This window comes from Theropithecus gelada, chromosome 6, assembly GCF_003255815.1.
Source record: "Theropithecus gelada isolate Dixy chromosome 6, Tgel_1.0, whole genome shotgun sequence".
NCBI classification, from domain to species: domain Eukaryota; kingdom Metazoa; phylum Chordata; class Mammalia; order Primates; family Cercopithecidae; genus Theropithecus; species Theropithecus gelada.
This window is the reverse complement of record NC_037673.1, coordinates 31,722,300-31,739,727: the sequence shown is the minus strand read 5'-3', so window position 1 is coordinate 31,739,727 and position 17,428 is coordinate 31,722,300. Positions and strand designations below refer to the sequence as shown.

The 17,428-nt window shown below is 42.4% G+C and overlaps 1 protein-coding gene, 1 non-coding gene and 2 pseudogenes across 2 annotated transcripts in view; 2 read left to right on the top strand and 2 right to left on the bottom strand.

Annotated features, from left to right (window-relative positions):
- Positions 1–17,428, bottom strand: part of PDZD2 (PDZ domain containing 2) — a 326,600-nt gene that overhangs the window by 284,084 nt on the left and 25,088 nt on the right. The gene's annotated exons all lie outside the window — the stretch shown is intronic.
- LOC112627287 lies at positions 5,268–5,371 on the bottom strand. Its single transcript, XR_003120131.1, has one exon. It is a non-coding gene; the product is annotated as a small nucleolar RNA U13 (small nucleolar RNA).
- Positions 6,777–7,347, top strand: LOC112625757 (annotated as a pseudogene).
- On the top strand, positions 9,258–9,357 carry LOC112627202 (annotated as a pseudogene).

The window sequence follows — 17,428 nt, the reverse complement described above, 5'->3', positions numbered from 1 at the left end:
TTATAAGAGTAACAAAAACACTGGAAAAAATGACCAAAATCAACTTTTTCAGAACTCTGGAAATTAGCCAAAAGCTTGAAGCATCACTAGCAGCCACTGAGGCAGAACAAGTTTGGAGACCCCCAAAAACTCTATCTTCACAGAACTGTTATTACTTGACCTGTCTGACAGCTCTCTGAAAGGTCCCATCTTCAAGGTTTCTCTTTACTTGACTTGATTCGGAGCCGATGCTGCAAGAACAGCCTTATCCCTAGGTCATTTGTTGAAAACAATCCGTGGCAATTGTTTAATATGTGCAGCTGCCTGGGAAAATATCTGCAAATCATGTATCTGTTAAGGAACTTGTATCTAGGCTGTATAAAGAATTCTTACAACTCAATGTAAAAGTGGGTAAAGGATTTAAATAGACATTTCTAGCTGGGCATGGTGGCTCATGCTTATAATGCTAGTGCTTTGGAAGGCTGAGGCATGAAGATCGCTTGAGGCCAGGAGTTTGAGACCAGTCTGGGAAACACAGCAAGACCCCGTCTCTACAAAAAAAATTTTACAAAATTAGCCAGGTGTAGTGGCATGTGCCTGTAGTCCTGGCTATTCAGGAGAATAAGGTGGGAGGATTGCTGGAGCCCAGGAGGCTGAGGCTACAGTGAGCCTCTGCACTGCACTCATGCCACTGCACTCCAGGCTGGGTGACAGAGCAAGACCCTGTCTTAAAAAATAAATAGACAAAAAAAAAAAAAAAAAAATAAATAGACATCTCTCCAAAGATGTACAAAGGTTCAAAAATACATGAAAAGGTGTTCAACATGATTAATCATTAGAGAATACAAATCAAAGTCACAGTGAGATACAGTTTCACACCCACTAGGATGGCCAGTCTAATAAAGACAGGTCACAAGTTATGGCAGGAATGTGGAGAAATTAGAGTCTTTATACACTGCTGGTGGGGATGTAAAATAGTCCTGAAAAACAATTGGCAATTCCTCAAAAAGTTACACATAGAGTTACTATATCACCATCAATTCCATTCTTACGTATATATCCAGGAGAACTGAAAACATACAGTCACAAAAGCTGGTACACCAATGTTCACAGCATGATTCATAATAGTCAAAAAGTGGAAATGACCCAAATGTCCACAAATGGATGGATGGTTAAACAAATGTGGTTAAACATATGGAATACTATTTGGCAATATAACGAAGTAAAGTTCTGAATCATACTGAAACATAGATGAGTACTGAAGTCATTACACATTCAGTACAGAAGACCATGTACTGAAATATCTGGAATAGGTAAATCTATGGGAACAGAAAGTAGGTTGCCAGGGGCTTTGAGAAGTGGAGTATGGAGAATGCCTGTAATGGGTATTCGTCTTCTTTTTGGAAGGATAAAAATGTCCTAAAATTAGATATTGGTGATATTCAATGCTGTGAATATATAAAACCACTCAATTGTACATTTTAAAGAATAAATTTTATAGTATGTGAACATCTCAGTAAAGCCATTTTTAAATTATTTTTATTTTTTACTTATATATTTTTTTGAGACAGAGTTTTGCTCTATCACCCAGGCTGGAGTGCAGTGGCGTGATCTCAGCTCACTGCAACCTCTGCCTCCCAGTTCAAGCAATTCTCCTGCCTCAGCCTCCTGAGTAGCTGAGATTACAAGCACATGCCACCATACCCAGCTAATTTTTGTATTTTTAGTAGAGATGGGGTTTTACCATGTTGGCCAGGCTGGTCTCGAACTCCCGATCTGAAGTGATCTACCCACCTCAGCCTCCCAAGGTGCTGGGATTACAGGCGAGAGCCACCATGCCCAGCCTCAGGAAAGCTACTATAAAACAAGAAAGCTTACTTTAAAAATTCCTTCATATCATTATTAATCACAATTACGCCTACAAGGATAAGTCAGTTTTCTAAGGCATGGATAAAAGCCCCAGAAAACCAGGGACTTCATATGTTTTATAGAAGAGTATTTCCCCAATATGCAGTTCCAAAGCTGAAACAGTAGGTGGTCAATAAATATCCTTAAATGAATAAATACAGATTGAGAAAGTGTTTGGAACCCAGATTTTCTGATTCCAGGTTCACCCCTCCACAGTGGAGACGTGGCGAGGCAGTGACCTCATGAATAGGGAGCAAGGTGCCCTGGCCAGGATGTCACTTACAGAATTGTTGTTGCTTACTGGAAGGTTACGTTTCTTACTGGGGAACGGACGTGCTCTCTAGAGGGACAGACACACTATTTGGCAGATGGGTAGCAACTGACAGAGCGTCCTAGCAAAAAAAGACTCAGGTCTTGGAGGCAGGTCACCCCGGCTCGATTCCAGGCTCTGTCTCTGAGAAATGGGTTTATCGGCCGGATTCCAGGCTCTGTCTCTGAGAAATGGGTTTATCGGCCGGGCGCGGTGGCTCACGCCTGTAATCTCAGCACTTTGGGAGGCCGAGAGGGGCGGATCACGAAGTCAGGAGATCAAGACCATCCTGGCTAACACGGTGAAACCCTATCTCTACTAAAAAATACAAAAAACTAGCGGGGCGTGGTGGCGGGCGCCTGTAGTGCCAGCTGCTCGGGAGGCTGAGGCAGGAGAATGGCGCGAACCCGGGAGGCGGAGCTTGCTGTGAGCCGAGATCGTGCCACTGCACTCCAGCCTGGGCAACTGAGTGAGACTCCGTCTCAAAAAAAAAATAAAATAAAATAAAAAAGATCAGATAAACCCATTTTTTGTATTTTTTTTTTGTTTTTTGTTTGTTTGAGACGGAGTCTCGCTCTGTCGCCCGGGCTGGAGTGCAGTGGCCGGATCTCAGCTCACTGCAAGCTCCACCTCCCGGGTTCACGCCATTCTCCTGCCTCAGCCTCCCGAGTAGCTGGGACTACAGGCGCCCGCCACCTCACCCGGCTAGTTTTTTGTATTTTTTAGTAGAGATGGGGTTTCACTGTGTTAGCCAGGATGGTCTTGATCTCCCGACCTCGTGATCTGCCCGTCTCGGCCTCCCAAAGTGCTGGGATTACAGGCGTGAGCCACCGTGCCCAGTCGGTTTATCTAATCTTTCTAAGCCTGTATTTCCTCATCTGTGAATTCAGGTAATAATACTTGCCTCTTACCTCATAGGGATGTTGTAAAAAGTAAATGAGAAGCATATACATCATGCATGTGGCTCACTTGGATAATATCTGATAAACATTTTAATTTACATTGAGAATATCGAATGAACAAATAGGTTTCAAATATCTTTTTTTTCTTTTTTTTTTTTTTGAGACGGAGCCTGGTTCTGTCCCCCAGGCTGGAGTGCAGTGGTGTGATCTCGGCTCACTGCAACCTCTGCCTTCCAAGTTCAAGTGATTCTCCTGCCTCAGCCTCCCAAGTAGCTGGCAATACAGGTGTGTGCTACCACACCTGGCTGATTTTTTTGTATTTTTAGTAGAGACAGGGTTTCACCATGTTGGTCAGGCTGGTCTCAAACTCCTGACTTCAAATGATCCGCCCACCTCGGCTTCCCAAAGTGCTGGGATTACAGACATGAGTCACCACAGCTGGCCTCAAATATCTTGTAAAAAATAAAAGGGAGACAGGTCAGTGGTTGTTTTCAGACTTTGCAGGGAACTGTTACCTAAAAAGGTTGGGAACCTCACTCCTACCCTCCCCACCACGGTGGCATTGAGCAAGGCAGAGAACAAAAACTCCTCCCCCGCAGAGCAGCTCCCACTCCCCAGCAGCCCACAGCCTAGCACACCGTTATCCTGGGGGTGTGGATAAAAAGCAGGAAACAGGAAACACTTTGCCTCACCTTGAGAGAGAAGAGGGACCCAGGTATTTATATCTCCAGAGACCAAATATATTTTCCCCTCTGTATTGCAATGGTGGTACATTTGTTTTTTCTAATTAAAAAGGAGTACATTGAGGGGCAACCGAACTTGAATTGGTTCTCATCAGGATTTACTATAAACTCAGTCTTCCTGTTCATTAAAAGAAAAAAAAAAAAAAAGCTTTCCTTTTGCTTGACACCTGTTAATAGCATGCCTGTGGAAATAAGTAACCATGCTCGAAAATAATCTCCAATTGCGGGATGGAAACAGTCGTTGTGATTGTTTAAGATATAATATATGTAAAGCAAGCAGCACCGTGGTTAGCATGTTGTTGGTACTCAGGAAATGGTAACTATTATTTAAAACACCTTTTCCTTAAATGCTCTGCTGGTGTAGTGCTCACTACCGTGGACTAAACTTAACTGAATAGTGCCCTCCAGAGGCCACTGGGAATTCAACTGTGCTGACAGTTGAAAGAAGGTCTGGAAAAAGACCACAAATACCATTTAATTGTCTTTTACATTGATGCGGAGTCAGCACCACAGCCTGGTGTCCCAGGATGTATTAGAACATGACCGACTGTCTGATTTGTCACCCACAGCAGCCTTTCTTTCGCCAGGGCTTATTTGTTTGCAAGGGACACTTATGAAGACCTGGAGATCTTGGGGAAACAAGTCCAGCTAGGCACCGTGGGAACTGGTGCTGGGAACTGCCAGCCCCAGGAAGGTACTGTCCCATCCCTTTTTCTGGGGACACTGTCTCTCATCCCTGTCCTTTTCTGTATGTCCACTCTGTGTTCCTCTAAAGAAACCAGCTTCCTCTTGACGTCTGCCATGCTGTAAGTGTAGCACGGGCATGTGGCTCTGGCTCTTTCTGGACATGAATCCAGATGTGGTTCTGTTTGGTCTTCCAGCTCATCTCACACAGCAAAGCAGCTTGGTCTCTCACTGGCTTGACTCCAGGTTTTCAGGAGATTAAACTGGTTGTCAGTCAAGTCTAATGGCTGGATTTAGTCTGTCTATCCCTGGTGGCTGGCCAGGAGGTGGAGGTGAGGATGCGTGTGCGTGTGTAGGGAGACAGGCCAGTGTCATGTGATACTAAACAAATTTAGCACATATGGAACTGCAGGAGGGGCAAGTATGTCAAAGGGTCTGTTTTTCTACAAACGTGGAGCTAGTGTTTATATTTATAGTATTTATAGAGTATTTATAGAGCTTTACCATGCGCCATGCACTGTCTTAAGAACTTTCTAGGCATCATTTCATTTAATCCTAAAAGCCTCCTATGACATTTGATCCTGCAATCATTCCCTATGAAGTAACTGCTGATAACAATGTTTGTGTATCTTTCCATAATTTCCTAATGCATTTTATTCCCAAGATGAGGGAACCAAACCTTAGAAAGTTTAAGCCAAGATTTAAGCCAAGGCAGTCTGATTCTTTTTTTTTTTTTTTTCAGGTTAGACAGGTAATGTACTGACATTGTAATAAGGTTTGAGGGTGGCACATCTCACACACGTGTGTGAACACCCAGTCCTCATACTCACAAACTACAAAAGGATCAAGGCAGGCTGATTCTAAAGCCAGGATGTTCAACACTCACCCCACCTTCCTCCTAGTGTAGCCCCTATGGCATGGTAGATAATTTTGCTATGCAGAAAAAACATCAGGGGTCTGGTTCTCAGGGAGGTTATAGTCTGGTTAAGGAAGGCAAGATTTATACATGCAAAACAATGAGTAAATGACAGGAGAGGGATCAAGTACTAAATTGCATGTTGCCATTATATTTGTTTTCTATTGCTATGTAACAAAGTACCACAAATGTAGAAGCTTTAGAGCAATCCCATTTATTAGCTCACGGTTCTGTAGGTAATAATACAGCTATGGCATGGCTGGGCTTGCGTTGACTGGAGCTGCCAACAATCTCATCTGGGGCTCAGGGACCTTTTTGAAGGGGTTAAAATATGCTATCCTGGAATACTGATTATTTAAGTTAAAGGCACTTGAAAAACAGCAGGTGCAAAAAGATCACTTTGACCTTCATGCTGTTTCTTAAAAGCAGAAGATTAAATTCCCATGTGAAAGATGCCCTCCCTATACTAGTAAGATGCAACATCCTTGCCATCAAGGACGATAAAGTTGAGGTCAAGGAAATTCTGCACAAAGAAGCCTTTCTCTTCCTATTTTCCTACCCTATTAACTATCCTAGCGCAAGCCCCTTGGCCTTACACATGTTCACAGTTTTACTATTGTGTCCAATCCAGAATGGAAGAAACTGACAATACTTGTTTCTTTGGGTCTTCATTATTTTAGAAGGGCTCCTGTAAAACATCTGTGAAGAAACATGTATGCTTTTTTCCTGTTAATCTATCTTATCTCAATTCTCAGGACCGTTAAGAGGATGGAGGTGGTTTTCCTGCCCCTATATCTTCCCAGATCACCGCTTGGTGGCAGAGTTCAATTCTTTGTGGTTGTAGGCCTGAGGTACCTTTTTCCTGTAAGTTGCCAATCAGGGACTGCTTTCAGCTCCTAGAGGTTGCACTTCTCCATCTGCAGTTCACAGTGGGGGTTATTTGCTTTCCTCTAGGCCAGCTGGAGCATTTCTCTGTTACTTCTGTTACCAGCCAAACTCTCTGCTTTGTTTGTTTTGCTTGTTTGTTTTTTGAGACAGAGTCTCTGTCTCCCAGGCTGGAGTGCAGTGGCGCGATCTTGGCTCACTGCAGCCTCTGCCTCCTGGGTTCAAGTGATTCTTGCCTCCCAAGTAATTGGGATTACAGGCGCACGCCACCATACCAAGCTAATTTTCTTCTATTTTTAGTAAAGACAGGTTTCACCATGCTGGCCCTGCTGGTCTCAATCTCCTTACCTTGTGATCCACCCACCTCGGGCCCCCCAAAGTGCTGGAATTACAGGCATGAGCCACAAAAGATGCTTTTTTTTTTTTTTTTTGCCACATCTACTGCGAGAATGAAAACCATTCTCAGCAATTAGACTATCGACATTCCAGAAAATGTCGATATTACTCTAAAGGGATGCACAGTTATTGTGAACGGCCCCAGAGGAACCCTGGGGAGGGACTTCAATCACATCAACGTAGAACTCAGTCTTCTTGGAAAGAAAAAAAAGAGGCCCCAGGTTGACAAATGGTGGGGTAACGGAAAGGAGCTGGCTACCGTTTGGACCATCTGTAGTCATGTACAGAACATGATCAAGGGTGTTACACTGGGCTTCCGTTACAAGATGAGGTCTGTGTATGTGCACTTCCCCATCAACAGCATTATCCAGGAGAATGGGTCTCTTGTTGAAATCCAAAATTTCTTGGGTGAAAATCTGCAGGGTTCGAATGAAGCCAGGTATTCCTTGTTCAGTATCTCAAGCTCAGAAAGATGAATTAAATCCTTGAAGGAAATGACATTGGGCTTGTTTCAAATTCAGCGGCTTTGATTCAGCAAGCCACAACATTAAAAACAAGGATATCAGGAAATTTTTAGATGGTATCTATGTCTCTGAAAAAGGAACCATTCAGGAGGTTGATTAATAAGACCTAAGAGTTGTCCAGCTACAGAAACAAGATGCCAGATGCTTCCTAAGACCTATATGTGATATTTAAATAATGCAATAAAAGACCTATTGATTTGAAAAAAAAGAAAACAAACTACACAAAAATTAGCCAGGTGTGGTAGTGTGCACCTGCAGTCCTAGCTACCTGGGGGGCTGAGGTGGAAGGATCATTTGAGCCCAAGAGGTTGCAGTGAGCTGAGATCATGCCATGCACTCCAGCCTGGGTGACAAAGTGAGACCCTGTCTCAAAAAAAAGAGTGTGTGAAAAAAAGTGGGTGTATGTACACATATAAATCATAATAAATCATCCCATTAGTGGGTATATACCCAAAGGATTATAAATCATTCTATTATAAAGACACATGCACACGTATGTTTATTGCAGCACTATTTACAATAGCAATGACTTGGAACCAGCCCAAATGCCCATCAATGATAGACTGGATAAAGAAAATGTGGCACGTATACACCATGGAATAATATGCAGCCATAAAAAAGAATGAGTTCATGTCCTTTGCAGGGACATGGATGAAGCTGGAAACCATCTTTCTCAGCAAACTGACACAGGAACAGAAAACCAAAACTGCATGTTCTCACTCATAAGTAGGAGTTGAACGAGAACACATGGACACAGGGAACATCACACACCGGGGCCTATCAGGGGATGGGGGGCAAGGAGAGGGAAAGCATTAGGATAAACACCTAATGCATGTGGGGCTTAAAACCTAGAAAATGGGTTGATGGGTGTGGCAAACCACCATGACACATGTATACCTATGTAACAAATCTGCACATTCTGCACCTGTATCCCAAAACTTAAAGTACAAAAAAAAAAAAAAAAAAAAAAAAAATCATGGCCGGGCACAGTGGCTCACGCCTGTAATTCCAGCACTTTGGGAGGCCAACGTGGGTGGATCACGAGGTCAAGAGATCAAGACCATCCTGGTCAACATGGTGAAACCCCGTCTCTACTAAAAATGAAAGAATTAGCTGAGTGTGGCCTGCAGTCTCAGCTATTTGGGAGGCTGAGGCAGGAGAATCACTTGAACCCAGGAGGCAGAGGTTGTAGTGAGCTGAGATCACACCACTACACTCCAGCCTGGGTGATAGAGTGAGAGTCCGTCTCAAAAAAAAAAACAACATAATAACTCAAACCTCACAAATTGAAGAAAATTAATGATTAATAAATGGTATTTAGATAATTAGATAGTAATTTAGAAAAAAATTAGATTTATAATTTCCATCAAAATAAATGCCCATTAAATTAAAATTTAAATTTTAAAGATAAATTTAAAAATGTAATCACTAAAATTGGTAGAAGAGAGTTGTGGGTCTTTGGGAAAATGACATCATCCTAAGATCTGAAGAAGTGAAAAGGTGATTATAAAAGAAAAAAATCAGACTTGCCTACAGAGATAGTTAAAACTTCCATATAGTAATAACAACATTTAAAAGATTAAGGAGAGTTTTAACTATATGGGGTAAAAAGATTAAGATCTATAATATCTAAATGCATATCCAGTGCTGCAGATGAGGGCCCCAAGAGATAATGGACAAAGGACATGAATAGATTGTTTAGATGACAAGTAAAATAAAATAGAAAAAAAAATTAGGGCAAAATGGCCAAACTTCCTGATCAAATAAGTGCAAATTAAAACTACAAAATGAGCCATATTTCAATTAAGAAAACAAAAATTTAAATTATAATACCCAACCTGGAAATGCTTCTGGAACTCTGGCATTCATACATTATTGGTAGGGGTGTAATTTGGTAAAATTATTTGTATAAAACAATTTGGCAAAAATGTCCTTTGACGTAATACCTTCATTCTATGAAATTTGTCCTAAAAGGATGGTTCAAAAGGAAAAAAATAGTCGTGGTCACAAGCATTTTAAGCAGCACATATACTAAAATTGGAACGATACAGAGAAGATTAGCATGGCCCTTACCCAAGGATGAAAAAATAAAAATTAAAAAAAAAGTTGCCAGGCGCGGGGCTCACACCTATAATCCCAGCACTTTGGGAGGTCAAGGCGGGAGGATCACAAGGTCAGGAGATTGAGACCATCCTGGCTAACACGGTGAAACCCCATCTCTATTAAAAATACAAAAATAAATTAGCTGGGCATGGTGGCGGGTGCCTGTAGTCCCAGCTACTGGGAGGCTGGGCAGGAGAATGGCGTGAACCCAGAAGGCGGAGCTTGCAGTGAGCCGAGATCTGGCCACTGCACTCCAGCCTGGGTGACAGAGCAAGACTTGGTCTCAAAAAAAAAAAAAAAAAAGTTAAAAAAAATGAATGCCATGTTAAGTATAACACTGACAAACCGGCAAGGACAGAAAGAACATGCTTACCTAAGTTATCAGTGATGATTATACCTATTAAGACCACTTAATAAGGAGGAACGAGTTCGAGTTCAGATGTGTTAAGTGAAAAAGTGTAGCCACACCAGACCAGTCTGGTTCCACTTTTATGTAAAAAGATCAAGAGCTGTTTTTCGTTTGCCATGGACCCTCAAGTCACATGAACTCAGCATGCCTAGATGAACCAAGCCTGCAACCACAGGAAGAACCTAAGTGCCTGGGCTGAGGAGTGGGTCAGAATTAAGAAGTGGACACTGTATGGCAGGATCCAGAATCCAATCAGATCGAGCTCCAGCATCACCCCATGGTCAGATCCAGTCATATCATGTATCCCAGCATCACCTCATTGCAAGATCCAATCAGGTTACACCTCATGACCGGACCCAGCCCCCAGCTTGGGGAGGCAGTGCTTCGGGAGCTATCCCTGGTATTCTCCTTACTTGACTTGTTGCAAGGAATAAAATCCCTTGCCAAATTCTCCTTCATTGTCATCATTGGGCTGTCACCTGTCAAGTGACTGAACCTACCCATTGTGTGGGTATGAAAAGGTTAACAGAGAATTCTGCATGTAGTATGATTCAAAGTAATTCTTTTTTTTTTTTTTTTTTTGAGACGGAGTCTCGCTCTGTCGCCCAGGCTGGAGTGCAGTGGCCGGATCTCAGCTCACTGCAAGCTCCGCCTCCTGGGTTTACGCCATTCTCCTGCCTCAGCCTCCCGAGTAGCTGGGACTACAGGCGCCCGCCACCTCGCCCGGCTAGTTTTTTGTATTTTTTAGTAGAGACGGGGTTTCACCGTGTTAGCCAGGATGGTCTCGATCTCCTGACCTCATGATCCGCCCATCTCGGCCTCCCAAAGTGCTGGGATTACAGGCTTGAGCCACCGCGCCCGGCCGATTCAAAGTAATTCTTATGGTGTTTGTGAAGCTGTGAGAAAAACAGCACTTTTGTATATTGTCAGTGGGGATACAAATTAGCATAATCTCTTAGGGAAAGCAATTTGCAACAGGAATAACAAATTTAAAATGTGATTTATTTGAGGATCCCACTTCTAGGAATTTATCCATTACATACACTCATACATATACACAAAGATATATGAACATAAAATTTATTGCAGTTTTTTGGTTTTTTTCGAGACTCTCACTCTTTTGCCCAGGCTGGAGTGCAGTGGCATGATCCTGGCTCACTGCAACCTCAGCCTCCCAGGTTCTAGCGATTCTCCTGTTTCAACCTCCTGAGTAGCTGGGATTACAGGTGCATGTCACCACTTGCAGCTAATTTTTGTATTTTTAGTAGAGACAGGGTTTTACCATATTGGTCAGGCTGGTCTTGAATTCCTGACCTCAGGTGATCCACCCACCTCAGCCTGACAAAGTGCTGGGATTATAGGTGTGGGCCACCGCACCCAGCCCAGAATTCTGGACACAGCAAAAAAGACTATACAATAACAACACCCACTAGCTGGCGACTGATCAAATAAATCACATGAGAAACCTCCAGTGGGATACTATACAGCTGTTAAAAAGAACGAGAGACAAAGTGACATGTTCTGATTTGAAACAAGTGCTAAGATGGGTTTTTAAGATTTAAAGAAAAAAGGTTAAGATTCAGAATAGTGTGGATCGTGTGCCCCACTGTGTAAAAAAGACGTTAACACAAAATACTTGTAGATGCTTAGAGAATTCTTGGAAAGATACTGGTAATAGAGTGAGGCTTGGGGTATAGCTGGTGGTAGTGACAAGAGAATGGAGGTCTGAACTGAGGAAACTTCTCACTCACTGTCCTTCCGTTCTATTGCATGCACATGGTAAAACTTTCTTTTCCAAAGAAAAGGATCAACAAAGGTAGTCTGAAAATATATATATTGTAGATGAACATAGATTAGAAGGAAACAGAAAAATTGTATCTGTTGAGTTAGCATGATAGAGCTGTAGGCACATGGTCACAGATTAGATCTTAACATAGAAAAATTAAATTAATGGAGAATTAGTGTAGGCGAATCACAAGTTGTTCTTTTCTTTAAAGTGCTGTTTTAATGTTGCCATTGAAATAAATAAAAATTAGTGTGGGAGGAGAGACGGGGTACCTGAGGAATTAATAGAATTATAAACATGTTGTTCTAAAATGAATAAACAGGAGAAGAATGAGCACAGAGAGCTTGCAAATGGTCCAGGGAGCAAGCACTTAGCAAGAGGTGCCAGTGCATCTGTGCCTGGTAGGGTAGTTGGCCAGGACACACTGACTCCTCTCCTTGGGAACTCAAGGGTCAGACCTAGAGAACAAGAGAGGAGAAACTGGGGTGGAGGAGTTAGAAGAAAGTCTGGTTTGCAGATCCCAAGGAAAATCAGTTCTCTGGAGAGGATGGGTGGCAGGCACAGGGTAGATGAGAGACATCTAGATCCTGTAGATCTCAAAAAAGACACCTTCCTTAGGAGGGCAGGGCTAAGCTCTCCACTTGTGAGATAGTCATCTTTTCAGATTTTGATTTTTCATGACTGTCAGTAAAAAACGAAAATTGAGAGGCTGGGTGTGGTGGCTCACGCCTATAATCCCAACACTTTGGGCCACTGAGGAAGGTGGATTGCTTGAGCCCAGGAGTTCAAGACCAACCTTGGCAACATAGCGAAACCCTGTCTCTAAAAAAAATACAAAAAAATTAGCCAGGCCTGGTGACATGCACCTGTAGACCCAGCTACTCGTGAGGCTGAGGTGGGAGGATCACCTGAGTCCGGGAAGTTGAGGCTGCAGTGAGTCATGATCGTGCCATTGCACTCCAGCTTAGGTGACAGACAGAGACCTTGTCTCAAAAAAAGGCCACGTGCAGTGGCTCACACTTATAATCCCAGTACTTTGGGAGGCCAAGGGAGGCGGATCACCTGAGATCATGAATTCAAGACCAGCCTTACGAACATGGTAAAATCCTGTCTCTACTAAAAATACAAAAATTAGCCAAACGTGGTGGCATGCGCCTGTAGTCCCAGCTACCTGGGAGGCTGAGGCAGGAGAACTGCTTGAACCCGGGAGGCTGAGGATGCAGTGAGTTGAGATCATGCCACTGCACTCCAGCCCTAGCAACAGAGCTAGACTCCATCTCAAAAAAAAAAAAAAAAAAGGAAGAAAAGAAAATTGAACATGCATCCCCAATATATGTGTATTTATTTATTTAATGCATACATATATTATTGTGTGAATATATTATATGCATTATAAAACATGAAAAAGTTATTTTAAAAAGATAGTTTGGCTGAGTGCAGTGGCTCACGCTTATAATCCCAGCGCTTTGGAAGGCGGAGGCGAGTGGATCACTTGAGGTCAGGAGTTCAAGATCAGCCTGGCCAACATGGTGAAGCCTCGTCTCTACTAAAAATACAAAAATTAGCTGGGCATGAAGGTACATACTTGTAATCCCAGCTACTTGAGAGGCTGAGGTGGGAGGATCACTCGAACCTGAAGGCAGAGGCTGCAGTGAGCCGAGATTGCACCACTGCATTCCAGCCTGGGTGACACAGTGAGACTCTGTCTCAAAAAAAAAAAAAAATATATATATATATATATATATATATATATATATAAACCTAAAGTGCTTAATATTTTAAAAGCTATGTAGTTAAGTATACTTCAAGATTTTCAAAAACTTGGTTTAACATTTTGGGATGTGATAATCCAGAAGTATAGCTTCAAGTAATTTCATAACAAACAGGTGCTACTTTTTCTTTTTTTTTTTGAGACAGAGTCTCCCTCTGTTCCCCAGGCTGGAATGCAGTGGTGCAGTCGCAGCTCACTGCAGCCTCTGCCTCTGGGTTCAAGGGATCCTCCCACCTCAGTCTCCCAAGTAGCTGAGATTACAGGGATCCACCACCACCGCCGGCTAATTTTTGTATTTTTAGTAGAGATGGGGTTTCACCATGTTGGCCAGGCTGCTCTTGAACTCCTGACCTCAAGTAATCTGCCCACCTCAGCCTCCCAAAGTGCTGGGATTACAGGTGTGAGCCACCACACCAGGCTGGATGCGGCTGTTTTTTTTTTTTTTTTTTTTTTGAGATGGAGTCTGGTTCTGTCACCCAGACTGGAGTGCAGTGGTGCGATCTTGGCTCACTGCAAGCTCCGCCTCCCGGGTCACGCCATTCTCCTGCCTCAGCCTCCCGAGTGACTGGGACTACAGGTGTCTGCCAGCACGCCCGGCTGATTCTTTTTTTTTTTTTTTTTGTATTTTTGGTAGAGATGGAGTTTCACCGTCCTTGCCAGGATGGTCTCGATTTCCTAACCTCATGATCCGCCTGCCTCCGCCTTCCAAAGTGCTGGAATTACAGGCATGAGCCACCGCTCCTGGCCTGGATGCTGCTTTTAACAGCTGCCATAGCTGAAGATACCTCACAAGGATACACAGATTCAAATGGAAGAAATATGTTAGTGGCATTGATTATGATTTAATCAATCATAATATCATTTTCCAACCCTATCCACCACCTGTGCTTTGGTTTTGGTTGAAATTGTGCATTGACTTTGTCAAGTTTTTCTTGCAAACTCTGAAGTTACTGTACTTTTAATAGTTTTTAACATATAGCTCCTCTAAAATTCTTTGGAAGGTTTAAAAATATAAAATTTTGCTCTCAAGATTTTAAAGATGCATCTGAAACTTTTTGTTGGCAAATGTTAACATTTAAAAAAAAAAAAGTCTTATCACTATGGAAACATTTCCTAATATCCATATTGAAATTGCCCTTTGCATAGCATGGCTTTCTTTCAAAAAGTAGTTATTTTCTTATTTATTGTTACAACGTCATCTTTACCTTGGAGAGACATGTGTTTGTCCTTGCAAAAATAGCCTCCAGGAAGGAGGCCACTGGGAACTACTGTACTTGGCTTCAGAGATAAGGTCCTCAAATTTGAACCACTTGTCTTTTTCGTAGAAGAAAAATCCCAGTCATTTTTTTTTTTTTTTTTTTTTTTTGAGGCGGAGTCTCACTCTATCGCCCAGGCTGGAGTGCAGTGGTGCCATGTCGGCTCACTGCACGCTCTGCCTCCCGGGTTCACACCATTCTCCTACCTCAGTCTCCCGAGTAGCTGGGACTACAGGTGCCCGCCACCATGGTCGGCTAATTTTTTGTATTTTTTGTAGAGACGGGGTTTCACCGTGTTAGCCAGGATGGTCCTGATATCCTGACCTTGTGATCTGCCCGCCTGAGCCTCCCAAAGTGCTGGGATTACAGGCGTAAGCCACTGTGCCCAGCCCAATCCCAGTCATCTTTAAGTTCTATTACTCTAATAAATGCTTTGTTTAGAAATAAACATCGAACCTCTATGTAGTAAGATATTTTCATCATCATTCCCTGAAATAGGCCAATAGGATGAAATGGCTGAATCAATTTCATGCTGTTGGCCTATTTTTATAACCTTGCCTAAATTAGAAAAAAATTTATTTACACATTTAAGTTTTTAAAAAATTTTCAGGGTTCATGTGATTATTTAATACATTCGTATGTAAACAAAAAATAAAATTCTAAGCCCTTCAACTGGCTAAGTGGACCCTGCTTCTTGGCCAAGGGGATCCAAAGTAAACCTGAGAAACTGGTTCAGGCCATGATTGGCAAAAAGGCGTAGGACATGCCTCATTATATTTTCTTCCCTTTGGAATTCAGGCACAACAGACCAGCATTAACATTAAGATAAAGAGACTTCAAGACAGACAAAACAGACTCTTTGTAGCAGTAAGACACCAGATGCTGACCTGACTCTAGTATAGCATCACATGACAGACAGCAGGCGCTGAAAGAAATTGAAGCATTTTATTCCAAAATATATCTCTCTGACATATTTTGAAACAGACCCACAAAGCTGTCTCTTGTGGGGAAAATCTACATTCTATAAAGGATCCCCTTCCTTTCCTAGGTCTTTTGCTGATCCAGGAGAGATTTAACTAAGAGTCTAGCACCTTTTACAATCTGATAAGAGACATTTGCCATCTTTTTTTGTTGTTGTTGAGACGGAGTTTTGCTCTTGTTGCGTAGGCTGGAGTGCAGTGGCACGATCTTAGCTTACTGAAACCTCTGCCTCCTGGGTTCAAGTGATTCTCTTGCCTCAGCCTCCTGAGTAGCTGGGATTACAGGTGCCTGCCACCACGTCCAATTAATTTTTTTTGTATTTTTAGTAGAGACAGGGTTTCATCATGTTGGCCAGGCCTGTCTCAAACTCCTGATCTTGGGTGATCCACCCACTTTAGCCTCCCAAAGTGTAGGGATTACAGGCATGAGCCACCACCCCCGGCCTTGCTGTCTATTCTTTCTGAAGCCTGCTACCTGGAGGCTTCATCTACATAGGAAGAACTTTGGCCTCCACAACACCCTATCTTAACCCATACACTCCTTTCTACTGATTCCAGGTCTTTTTTTGTTTCTTTCTTTTTCTTTTTTTTAGATGGAGTCTTGCTTTGATACCCAGGCAGGAGTGCAGTAGCACAATCTTGGCTCACTGCAATCTCTGACTCCCAGGTTCAAGCGATTCTTGTGCCTCAGCCTCCCAAATTGCTGGGATTACACGCACCGACCACCTTGCTTGGCTGATTTTTTTTAGTGGAAACGAGGTTTCACCATGTTGGCCTGGCTGGTCTCGAACTCCTGACCTCAGGTGATCCACCCGCCTTGGCCTCCCAAAGTGCTGGGATTACACGTAAGCCACCACATCAGGCCTAATTCCAGGTCTTTAGATAATAACTCTTTCAACCAATTGTCAATCAGAAAATCTTTGAATCCACCTTTGACCTGGAAGGCTGTCCCCATATTGATTGATGTCTGCCTGTAACTTCTATCCCCTTAAAAGGTGTAAAATCAGGCTGTAACCTACCCACTTTGGGCACATGTTTTCAGGACCTTTTGAGGTTATGTCCCAGGCCTTGGTCGCTCATATTTGGCTCAGAATAAAACTCTAAATATTTTACAAAGTTTGACTCTTTTCATCAACATATAATTCGTAAAACTCAAATCAGTGTAATTGGGATATCCTGACTTCCTTTTTATTCTAGTTAAAGCTACTGTTACCTGATATAATTTTCCCGTAAGGGTTGTTTTAACTAACAAAGTCATTGAATTTTGTAAAATACATATTTTCTAGTGACCTCACAAATAAATAGGTCTATTTTATTATTGAAACAGAAACAAGCAAATATTCTTTTTTAAAAATCCTTTTTATTTAAAAAGTTTCTACAAAAATAGGGATGGGGTTTCACCATGTTGCCTTGGCTGGTATCGAACTCTTGGGCTCAAGTGATCCGCCCACCTCGGCCTCCCAAAGTGCTTGGATTACAGGCGTGAGCCACCGTGCCTGGCCAGAATCAAGCGAATATTCTTAATTGGAACATGTGCAAAACAGCAGTACTGAAGTCCAACTGCATAGCAGATCTCCTCCACTACACTCTTTCTTCGAAACTTCAGCAATATTTCTGTGCATCTTCCACATCTGTGGGTCTGTGCATCAGAATTTGCTGACAAAACTGTGTGTTCTATTTTGTAGCTATATTGTTTTCCATGCATTATTTTAGCTATTTTTACCACATCAGGAAGACTGTTTTTCTACTGGTATGGAGTTTTTGCCTTAAGCAATTATATTTTTTAAAACCCTCAAAACAGGCTCTTAAATATTCAGTTTACTAAAATCCTGGACTAGATTTAGTAATGCGTAATTTTAAACACCGCTAAAACATT